Below are 12,753 nucleotides of genomic sequence, written 5' to 3' on the forward strand. Positions count from 1 at the left end.
TTATTTTCTCCTTAAACAAATCTACTGCATCAATCTACCTCTCTGCTGAGTCTGAAGCCGCGTTCGTCACGACTTCTGCAGGATTCACTTTTAGAGCGGTAATGCTATTGGGAGAACCTGCTCTGCTAGAAAGGATTGTTCATTTATTCTTGTTGCTTCATGGACGGTCATTAAGCTTTGCCAAGTATAGGTTTGCATATTACATAAGTTAAGATAATGAAACCAGAAAGCTAGGTTTCTTTGCGTTGTGTGAAAACATTGATTGGAGCTCCAGTTAAAACTGATCCAGCTGAGAACTTGTCAGTCATTTTCAGTTGATATTAAAAAATTCCAGCTACTGGGTTTGCTTCCTAAAGGCCACTCGCTAATGAGTTCCTTGCACATCATCCCTGGGTATTTTCCGCTCTCAGCTGTTGACGCCAACAGGAAGGGGTTCAACACTTGATAAACATTGAGTGAACATTTTTCTGTCTTAGAGGACATTATGATTCTGAATATTTGTAAATGTAATTTATGCAGAAACAATAAGCCGTGTAAATGCAAATAAAGATGGATGGTAAATCTGAGTGACAGGCCATACCTCCAGAAGTTTGTGACTTCAGAGGCAGCTCGTGGGATGTGAGACACACTACAGGTATTAAGATCCACAGCAGTGACAGGTTGACAGCTTTTCTTTGACCTTTGATGCATCTGTCTTACCAGGTGTCTAATCAGTCTGATGTTCTTCTTCACTTTCTGCTTTTGTTCCTTTTTTGTATCTGTCACTTTTCCACTCCTCTCTGTACTTTTTGTCCTGAGTCACAGGCACTCTGCATTTATTTTTTACGTTTTTTGTATAGTAAATCACAGATGATGATCCAGGTGGTCTGTCTACAGTATCAGATTCTGTCCCCAGATTAATCCAGCAGAAACACAGTCTCAGGTGACAGAAGAGGAAGGACATGTAGGCATTACTGGCTTCTACAATATTTATGAATTGTTCAAAAGAACGATTTGCTCAGATTTTCTTGCTCATAAAAATATATTTCATTCAGTGGCAGTCGGATCCAGGATTTTCTGATTATGAGGCCAACAAGCGGTGGCAATATTTATAGAGGGGTCAATTATTAGTCCAATGTCCTTTCACAAGATTTAACACTGGAAATTCCTGTTTTGCTTTTTAGTGCCACTACTGTTTGGATTTGCAATTGCACCCACCTATAATCTGATCACCATTTTCAGAGAGCCAATCAGATTTCAGAAGGGGGCAACGCTCCTATGGCCCCGCCCCTACAACCACCAATGAATTTACACGTTCCTCTAAAGATTTCAGCCTCATCAGTAAAGAATTTGCTTATCATTAATGAAGATTGCAAAAAAAATAAATAAAAATAAGAGAGTAAAATATCTGAAGCATTCAGGAGAATGTAAATAGGTAAAAAGTGTTTAATATTCCATGGCTAATCGAATAAAAACACGTCTACTAGTTTCAGCTACACTGGCCTTCGTCAGAAGCACTTAATACACGTTGATATATTTTTACCTGATTAATGAAGATTGTCAAAATAAAATATGCTGTAAAACAGTATTTTCAAAATAGTATTTAGCTGGCAGTATGATTTTTTATTGGAAACCACAGGTTTGATTAGTTAGCACAACATTTTCTGAACTTTGCCATTTCACCTACTGATGTGTGTGTAGCCTATGTGTGTGTTGAGTGTGCATGTTGTAGTTGAAGGAAAGAAACAATGTATACCATCTGTAACTTACCAGAATAAAAATACTCTGGAAGGTGATGTTTGGTCGACTTACAGCTGCGATCCAAGCGAGCCAACGAGACTTTATGTTTGATTCTTGGTCTCCATGGTTATGCTTCCAAGCAGGAAACTGTTGAAAAAGTTGCCCTGCCGATCACGTGTTGCTCCCCACAACACACCAACGATTTACCATGATTGTATAATCTAACCGATCAAATGAGTAATAGGTTAAATGAAGCCTCAAGAACGACACTGAGTGTGCTGTTGTCAGTAGTAACGAGCAACAAGTAAGGAGTCGTAGGCCGCCAACATGGCGGCCGTGTCGCTGATGGAGACACAATCATGAGCCCTATAGAACAGTTATTTCTTTATCAATTTGATGCCTAAATTAGGACAAATTAAAATTAATTTTGAATGCAGTATGACACTAATTGCACTTGTGAGCTTTTTTAACTTGATATAAACATATTCACTTTCCTCACATCTTCTGAACCAGACATCTTTTACAACTATTTTGCTGGCAAATCATTTTGATTTTATATGCAAACGTTCCTATGTATTTTAAAATGTCGGCCTACAGCTCGCATAAACTCATTACTTTCAAAAGCATCAGCAGCACCTTTCTTTCCAGGGGTAATTTGCAGTTAGATGATCCACAGAGGACTGTGAGCGCTAACAGCACTTTCCTGCCCTGTAAATTGTTCTCATGAAAATAGATGGAGAACCATTTACTGTTATGTGCCTGGAGCCACTGTTAGTAAAAATAAATATATTTTAGATGAGGAAATCTTCATGTGGTGTTCAAAGCACTTTTTGTGATCTATGTGTAGAAATGATGCAGTTTGGACCTTTGGTGGACATACAAGATGTGAATCCACATATTCTGACTGCATCTCTCTGAATGTAAAGTGCTCTTGTCCCTCTCTCCTTAGCTCAGGTATCGCTGTGAATAGGTCTAATCTCCGCCTGTCACTCCGACCCACTCTGTACATTAATTAGACTGCATGCTGCACCAAGCTGCTGCTTCTCCCATCAGCAACCCATTCCACAGGCAATCTCTCCATCGCCACAAGAGGCTTTTCATTAACGCAGCCAGAGGCGTTTTATCACTCACACAGCGACCCCTCTCTTTCTCCCCCATCACCCTACCCTCCTTCTCTCCATCTAACTCTCCTCACCCCTCCTCATTCTCCATCGCCTTCATCATTGCAGCCATGAGTGAGCGAGGGAGGAAGGTGTAGACGGAGGCAGCAGCATTTCTTTGGCGCAGTGTGAAAGCTCAAGATTAGAGAAATGGTTGGTGTGGGACATGAGGCAGCAGGCTGGAGGTCACAGAGGTCATGATGGAAACTAGTCACAGCTGATCCCCCGGCAATTTCTCAAGCAAACCCGTTTAGAAGTTGGAATTTAAAATAGATTTCTACAATGTATTAAAACAAAGAGAAGAGTTTTGTTTAGTTTGAGTTCAAGATGCAGTTGAACTTTTTCAGGAAATGGACCGTTCTGTCGTGGTTGTACTTGAATGCAAATTAATTCTAATAATTGTATGATGAAATCCCTAGAAGTACTAGTTATTTGTGATTCAAGACACGTACTAGTGCAGGGGCTATTTCTATGATGTCACTAAATTCAGACACCAGAACAGTTGTGATGCTGCTGTTTTCTCATATATATAAAAAGACCGAAAGAAAGTCGTTAAAAACTTAAAACCTTGATTGAGAACAAGGCAAAAATTAAGACACTTTTCAGGGTTTATTTGTTTTACACGTCATATGTAAGCATGAAGTAGAATGACCTCCTGTGGTCAAATATGGGTAATGCAGGCCTTTTTTCTAAGCAAAAAGTTACTTTCTCACTGCCGTTCCATGGGTTTCATGGCTGTTGCTGGTTATGGATCAGTGCTAGAAGATTCTAGATAACAAGCGAAGATGAGTCATACACGGTAAGTTAATAAGTAGATAAATGCATGGTCATTTCTGGTGCTAGCACTCTTGGGTGTTTTACTGTAGGGAGCACTTACTACACTTAATATGGTAATGTATCTCTGGAAGACAAATATAGTGTTGGAGGAAGTGGGTTTGGGTGGGGTTAGGGTTAAATACAATTGGTCACATACAGGCGTCGTCGTCGTCGTCTTCCTCCGCTTATCCAGGTCCGGGTCGCGGGGGAAGCATCCCAACTAGGGAGCTCCAGACCGTCCTTTCCCCGGCCTTCTCCACAAGCTCCTCCGGCAGGACCCCAAGGCGTTCCCGGACCAGATTGGAGACGTAACCTCTCCAACGTGTCCTGGGTCGACCCGGGGGCCTCCTGCCGGCAGGACATTCCCGAAAACCCTCCCCGGGGAGGTGTCCAGGAGGCATCCTGACCAGATGCCCAAACCACCTCAACTGGCTCCTTTCGATCAGGAGGAGCAGCGGTTCTACTCCGAGTCCCTCCCGAAGGTCCGAGCTCCTCACCCTATCTCTAAGGCTGAGCCCGGCCACCCTACGGAGGAAACTCATTTCGGCCGCTTGTATCCGCAATCTCATTCTTTCGGTCATTACCCAAAGCTCATGACCATAGGTGAGGATTGGGACGTAGATCGACCGGTAAATCGAGAGCCTGGCTTTCTGGCTCAGCTCCCTCTTCACAGATCGGCTCAGCGTCCGCATCACTGCAGATGCCGAACCAATCAGCCTGTCGATCTCCCGATCCCTCCTACCCTCACTCGTGAACAAGACCCCAAGATACTTAAACTCCTCCACTTGAGGTAGGACCTCTCCCCCGACCCGAAGTTGGCAAGCCACCCTTTTCCGGTCGAGAACCATGGTCTCAGATTTGGAGGTGCTGGTCCTCATCCCAGCCGCTTCACACTCGGCCGCGATCCTACCAAGCAAGAGCTGAAGGTCAGAGCTGGATGAAGCTAGGAGGACCACATCATCCGCAAAAAGCAGAGACGAGATTCTCCTGCCACCAAACTCGACACACTCCACACCACGGCTGCGTCTAGAAATTCTGTCCATAAAGGTAATGTACAGAACCGGTGACAAAGGGCAGCCTTGGCAGAGTCCAACCCTTACCGGGAACAGGTCCGACTTACTACCGGCTATGCGGACCAAACTCACGCTCCTCTGGTAAAGGAACTGAATGGCCCTTAACAGAAACCCACCAACCCCATACTCCTGGAGCATCCCCCACAGGGTGCCCCTGGGGACACGGTCATAAGCCTTCTCCAAATCCACAAAACACATGTGGATTGGTTGGGCAAACTCCCATGCCCCCTCAATCACCCTTGCAACGGTATAGAGCTGGTCCACAGTTCCATGGCCAGGACGAAAACCACATTGCTCCTCCTCAATCTGTGATTCAACTATCGATCGGACCCTCCTCTCCAGTACCTTGGAGTAGACCTTTCCAGGGAGGCTGACGAGTGTGATCCCCCTATAGTTGGAACACACCCTCAGGTCACCCTTCTTAAAGATGGGGACCACCACCCCGGTCTGCCACTCCACAGGAACTGCCCCCGATGACCACGCAATGTTGCAGAGACGTGTGAACCATGACAGCCCTACAACATCCATAGCCTTGAGATACCCAGGAAGAACCTCATCTGCCCCCGGGTCTCCGCCGCTGTGTAGTTGTTTGACTACCTCAGCAACTTCTGTCCCCGAGATTGGACAGTCCATCCCCAAGTCTCCCGGCTCTGGTTCCTCCTCGGAATCCGCAGAGCTGGGATTGAGGAGCTCCTCAAAGTATTCCTTCCACCATCTGACTATAGCCTCAGTTGACGTCAGCAGCTCCCCATCCCCACTGTAAACAGTGTGAGCAAATTGCTGCCTACCTCTCCTGAGGCACAGGACAGTTTGCCAGAACCTCTTTGGAGCCGATTGATAGTCTTTCTCCATGGCCTCACCAAACTCCTCCCACGCCTGAGATTTTGCCTTGGCAACTGCCACTGCTGCACCCCGCTTGGCTATACGGTACCTGTCTGTTGCCTCCGGAGACCCACAGACCAGCCACGCCCTGTAGGCCTCTTTCTTCAGCCTGACGGCTCCCCGAACCTCTGGTGTCCACCAGCGGGTATGGGGGTTGCCACCACAACTGGCACCGGCCACCTTGCGACCACAGCTAGCAACAGCCACCTCAACAATCGCAGAGTGGAACAAGGCCCACTCGGAGTCAATGCCTCCCACTGCTCTCGGGACGCAGTCAAAGCTCTGCCGGAGGTGGGAGTTGAAGACCATCTTAACAGGTTCTTCTGCCAGGCATTCCCAGCAGACCCTCACTATGCGTTTGGGTCTGCCAGGTCTACGCGGCATCTTCCCCTGCCATCTGATCCAACTCACCACCAGGTGGTGATCAGTTGACAGCTCTGCTCCTCTCTTCACTCGGGTGTCCAAAACATACGGCCGCAGGTCAGATGATATGACTACAAAGTCTATCATCGACCTGCGGCCTAGGCTGCCCTGGTACCAAGTGTACCGATGGGCATCCTTATGTTCGAACATGGTGTTCGTTATGGCCAAACTGCAGCTTGCACAGAAGTCCAATAACGAAACACCACTCGAGTTCAGATCAGGCAGGCCATTCCTCCCAATCACACCCCTCCAGGTCAAGCTGTCATTACCCACGTGAGCATTGAAGTCCCCCAGCAGGACAATGGAGTCCCCTGATGGAGTACTATCTAGCACTCGTCCCAGGGACTCCAAAAAGGGTGGGTACTCTGAACTGATATTTGGCCCATAAGCACAAACAACAGTCAGGACCCATTCCCCGACCCGAAGGCGCAGGGAAACTACCGTCTCGCCCCCCGGGGTAAACCCCAACACACAGGCAGAGAGTCTTGGGGCTAACAAAAAGCCAACCCCAGCCCTCCGCCTCTCACCCGGAGCAACTCCAGCAAAGGAGAGTGTCCAACTCCTCTCAAGGTCTTGGGTTCCAGAGCCAATGCTATGTGTCGAGTTGAGTCCGACTATATCTTTCCGGTACCGCTCAACCTCTGCCACAAGCTCCTGCTCCTTCCCCGCCAGCGAGGTGACGTTCCATGTCCCAAAAAACAGTTTTCTTGTCTGGGGATCGGACCGCCAAGGCTCCCTCCTTGGTCTGCCACCCGATCCACATTGCACCGGACCCTTCATGTTCCTCCTGCGGGTGGTGGGTTTACAGTTGGATGAGCCCATGTATCCGGTTTGGGCTGGGCCCAGCCGGGCCCCATGGGCGAAAGCCCGGCTACCAGGCGCTCGCTCACGGGCCCCAACCCCAGATCTGGCTCCAGGGTGGGACCCTGGTAACCCTCCGGGCCGGGTACTCCAACTCTTTGACTTTACCTCTATGAAAGATCATGTGAACGTTTTCACCCTTCACCTAAGACCAATTTGTCATGGGAGACCCTACCAGGGGCACAAAGTGCCCCAGACAACATAGCTCCTAGGATCATTAGGGCACTCAAACTCCTCTACCACGATAAGGTGACAGTTCAAGGAGGAGCACATACAGGCTACATGTGAAAATACTGTTCTGCCCCTATTTCCTGTGTTAGTCACAGAAACCAATTAAATACACTGTAAATTAACATTCATGGACTCATCCACATTGGCTCACAACAAGGAAGACTGTTGATTTTTGCAGCAAGGAGAGAGCAGAGTGTATCTTATTTATTAGAAGCTAACTGTTAGCATAAGCAACTCCACAACAGGGCAGAACTCCCTGAGGCTTGTGTTATCTGTGGCGATAAAACATCAGCGTTGCAGAACAGGAGACAATGGAAGAGTTGCATTGTCGTTACAGAGGTGAGATGTCCAAATATCATGAATATTAATGAGTAAGACTCCAGATTTGTGACCCACTACAATGGCTAACTTCTATTTCCTGAAACAGGTGCACAGGAGCACAACTCACATTGCATTCATTTATACTAGAGATCACTGCAAATGTATTGAAAAAACAAGCAAACAAAAGCCTCAATGAAAAATAATTAACAGCGGGCTATTTTTCATTTAATAACATGATGCAGCCGCACACATAAATCACAACCTAGTGAAGGTAATAATCCCTTTCAATAACCGGCTGCTTCAACAAATCCAATAAAAACTGTGCAGTAGGATTTGCTTTTTTTTTCTTCCCCCGTGTCCTGTCTGGCGACAAGCCTTACAGATTTACTCTCAGGTGGAGCACCAAAGCTTCTGCTGTTGATATCACACCTGATACTTAAAACTTTATTGTTATTGTTTTTTTAATGCTTTGTAATTCCAACCAGACACGGAGACAGAGGTGAAAGAGAAAGGAACAAACAAGAGGAAGTATGTGTGCGTGTGTGTGTGTGTGTGTGTGTGTGTGTGTGTGTGTGTGTGTGTGTGTGTGTGTGTGTGTGTGTGTGTGTGTGTGTGTGGGTGTGTGTGTGTGGGTGGGTGGGTGGCTGGGTGTTCCACAACGATGAACAGGGGTCTGCTTCTAGACCTGCAGAAAAGGGACACACGACAATACAACAGGAGCAAGCTATCACTGCGTCAACCTGATGAGGAAATATAAAATCAACATTGTTTTACTGAACAATCACAATAATAAATCACAGTGCATTAAGTGCCCACCACAGCCTTAAGACTTGTATTGAACGTGCCCAAGTCCATACTTATGAGAGCACCATGGGAGCACATGTGTGCGTACACGCACTTGTATATGTAAGGTTTCTCCATAGGATCGTCCAATAGAGTGTGAGGGGCCACAGATCTGCCCCCCAAAGATGTGCAGGAGACGGAGGGAGCTCAAAGTCCCAGAGATCCAGGATCTGCCCCAGAGCGCAGGGACCGCAGGGATACTGCAACCAGAAAAGCCCCTGCCCCCTTTGAGAGGTGCAGAGGATTGCCCCGGGGGGCCACAGCCTGCAGAGCCCCGGGAGATATCAGCAGCAAGCACACATGGCCCGCCCGCAGCCTCCCACCCCCAGCCGGCCGAGCATGGATTCCAGCGACCTGGGACCCAGGTGCGACCAGCCCCGCCGTGGACCCAGCAGAGCCCAGGGACCCAGACCCCACCAGGCAGCCACCGGGATTTATCAGGCAGATGCCAAAAATCTTAAGCCCACTGACCCAGGAGCCACGAACACTCAGGCAGACCAACGCACCACACTCCACACCAGGTGTGGCAGGGGGAGGGGAGGCAAAGATGTATAGCATCAAAAGAAGTCCCAGGAGAAGGGAGGAGTCAAAGGCCCCACCTGACATATACAGTCATACACAAACACAGTCACACACTCCTTCCCTCATGCTCACACATGCACATACAATTTAAGACTTACAAAAATGCATGCCAGACACCCACTCACACTCCCAATACACACCCTATTCCCTCTGGTCCCGGTACTGCTGCACAAAGGGTACAACTATCACCGGTTCCCAGAATTCGACCCTTTCTGCTGGGGTGCTGATGAGCAGGCTCCCCCGCCCAACGCTGAGCAAAGCAATCCACCACCCCAGACCCCAACCAGACGGCCAGATCCATCAGGATTTGCTTTATAATGTCCAGAAGACCAGAAATGAAATGCATACAGAGTGTGTCCTTCAATAGTTTCATTCAAGATATGTTTCAGTTGAGTACTCCATGAACATTTGTCCATACGCTCTCTGTCTCAGCCTTTTACAGCCTAATGTTCCCTCACATAAATGTTGTTTCTTTCTGGGTGTTTTATGATCCCGTTCTCTGTTTCGCCCTTAACCTCTCCCCCCTCACATCCTGCACCTCTCATTAGACCGATGTACCAGATCGGTATTCCCATCAGCAGCCCTCTCAAGGATGAATCCCGGTTATTGTCAATTTGTGTTATTTATTACTGCAACCCTAAATAGGAATTTCACAGCTCTGTGTTATTCACTTACCTCAAAGTCAGAGGTAACAGGCTCAGCAGAAGTTCTACGCTCTACTCATTTTCTATTAGCCGTTTTGATCGTTCATTTTTCTTTGGTTTAGCTTTGATTGGTAGTTTAGTTATTTTATTGTTGCAAAGAGAAATAACAAATATATTTCACTTTATAATAGCTAAAACAATGTGTCACCTTTGGAATATTACCAGCTTTTAACCAAGAGTTTGTGCTAAAAAATGATTAATTTATTAGTGTTTCTTAGTGCATTATTAAGCAATAAAAAACAGTTAAATAAAGTATTAACAACTGCTTAACTATATTATGTAATGTAATACTTAGCAGACCCCTCCGTTCTGCAGAACATGTGGATTAGTGGATAAGGAATCATTTAGTTTTGGATCTGATAGAACAGCCACAATGAATTATCACAGCAGACGGTAGTTACCACATGAGGCTTTTAGACTTTTAATCTAGAATATTCTAACGCGAGTAGATTTATTTATTCTTTACCTTTATGGAGCTGGCGAGTATTCAGTTCCTCAGAGGCTAAACCATTCATTGTTTTACAGATAACTGCTGGCTTTTACACACACACACACACACACACACACACACACACACACACACACACACACACACACACACACACATACACTCACCAACCTGACCACAGATTGACTGGTTCACCCACAGCCGGTCATGGAGGCCGGTGCTTGGCGGCCTCTCTTTTTGCTGTCTGTTTAATAATTCAGCACACCTGAGCAGAAACACATTTGCCCTATCAGCTCTTGTTTGGCCAATGGAGCGTGGAGATGGCGATACAAGCTCTCAATCCGCCTCCCCCTCACTCATTAGCCCACTCCCTCCCCTCATCCGACCACTTTCGCTCCACTTCACGCCTCCGTCTCTACCAGAAATTGAAGAAAGTGCGGGTCCTTCTCTTGAGAAACAACACAACATCTATGTTGCATATAAAGCATGACTTTGATGTATCATGAAGTTGATGAATTAATCATCAAATGCACTGATTGTGCTGGTCTGCAACCAAAAGTAAACATCAGAAGATCTAACTCATGATAAATTCAATAATGTGATCCCACACTAACATTAGCTCTGTCAGCAGACTTTTTAAAGCAACATGCTCATCTCCAACATAAAACTAATACAAATTGGAGTGATTCATTCATGACACTTGGAAAAAGTCTTTTAGTGAGTCATTCTTAGAGGCATTGAGTTTTTCGCCAAGACAGGTTGGCAGATTTCACTTTTGTTTTTGATTCTATTCTTCTTGAAACTCTAAAGAATGGATCCCAATCAGGGGAGAATGTTGGGATTATTTATACTTTCTGTAGAAATACAGAAGAATGTGTAATTTTGTTCTAATAAGAAATACATGTTGTATATATATAAATTAATCACCATAACTCCTGAGACCTTGTGTCCTCATTTGATGACTCTACAACCTTAAAGGTTGAATAAGGACATTTTAATATAAAGATATTTTTTTAATAATACCTCCACAGGGTGTTTAGATGTGTGCAGAATGAAGGTACAGTATTTTTAAAGCTAATTTAAAAATAAAAAATAATCAAATATTTATTTTGACAAGCACGACACACCAAACCCCTCAATACCGTTGCGAGTTGCCAAACAGTCCACTTGGCACAGCAAGGCTGGCACTGTGGAAAACGGTGGACTCAGCAACTCAAGCTGCTGCTTCTGAGTCCAGAAGATGCCGTTAACTTTCTCAGATGAAGAACTACCACAAAAGCTATAAAACCAGAGGGAGTTTAGGTAAAGCCTACTACAGATGGACCCAAATAAAAATGTTCACGTATCAGCAGAGAACCTGGTATCCCGACAGCTGGGAACCTTGTGCTATTGTTGCAACTACAACCTCCACTCACTAGATGTCGCTTTGGTGTTCGGGTTCCAGATTCTACCTTAAACAAAAAGTGATTTGACTATGAAAATTAAAAAAATTGTATTCTAATCTGACACATTTCTTCTTAATTCTGAAGTTTTGGTAAAATTGGAATAAAATGTATAAACTGTAGTTATCTACAAGATAAATAATAATGTGATTAACTGAAAAAAACAATTTAATGAATATTTTTTTAAATCAGTCACTTTGAGATTTTCGTGCAGGCTAAAGATGACAATAGTCTCCTACACCTACCACCCACCTCCTTATTTGTGGTGATAAAACATCCACGTTGCAAGTCAGTGGTAGAGTTGCGTTGCTGTTATCCAGTCTGGAGCGAGATGTCCAAATATCAGAAAATTAGACAACAAATCCTGCCGTCTGAAGCTCATCTGTGATGTGGGAAACTTTTAAGGTCAGAGGTATGGTGCACTGGTGTATTTTTTCCCCAGAGAACAACTTACAAGGCATTCATTCCTGCTAGAGACCACTGCAAATGTACTGATTAGACGAGTAATCAACACATTTTTGTCCAGAACTAAATACAGTCTTTCAATATTTGTAGACCTTTAGTAGAATTAGTTGCCAAAATAAAGCAAAAGCTCTAAAAAGACAAATAATTGATTATTTATAACTTAGATAAATAATTGTAGACACTATGGCTTTTAGTACATGAAGTTTTTTTTTAAATCATGTTGTCTGTGTTATGAGAATAGCTTAAAGTTAGCTGATAGTTTTTTTTCCTCATCATTTATTTAACAATAATACATTTTCAATGTTTAAACCACTAATTGCTCAAAGTAACGGTTGCATACTTGTTGATGAGGTACAGCCAACCATAAAACGTAGACAAATTTCAAATGCACATAAACATTTTTAACCCGGAGAAAAACTACAGGTGAAGCTCAAAAAATTAGAATTTGAAGCAAAAGTCTATTTATTTCATGTGACACTAATAAATGAGATTGATTCATTATATGCAAATCAAACAGTTTCAAGCCTTTATTTGTTATGACTGCTATTTAAACTTGGACTTTTCTTTGAGTCAAGAACTCATAGAGGTGCTTAAGTCCTTTCCTTAGAAAAAAAATTTATTTTCTTCTTCTTTGATGGTATATGGCGAGGATTAGGGTTAAAAAGACAACCGTAGATTACGCCCCACGACTGAGATCGATCTGGGTTGTGGCTAAACTGTATATTCTCATATATAGGATAGCTTGCCCTGCTAATCGTTTTCTGTTAAGTTGATGGAATATTT

General features: G+C 44.7%; 1 protein-coding gene across 2 annotated transcripts in view; it reads left to right on the forward strand.

The window, feature by feature from the left end:
* The window catches only part of slc12a5a (solute carrier family 12 member 5a), a 209,730-nt gene that overhangs the window by 148,194 nt on the left and 48,783 nt on the right, over positions 1–12,753 (forward strand). The window lies entirely within an intron of this gene.

The sequence above is a fragment of the Nothobranchius furzeri genome, chromosome 3 (assembly GCF_043380555.1).
Source record: "Nothobranchius furzeri strain GRZ-AD chromosome 3, NfurGRZ-RIMD1, whole genome shotgun sequence".
Taxonomy (NCBI): Eukaryota; Metazoa; Chordata; class Actinopteri; order Cyprinodontiformes; family Nothobranchiidae; genus Nothobranchius; species Nothobranchius furzeri.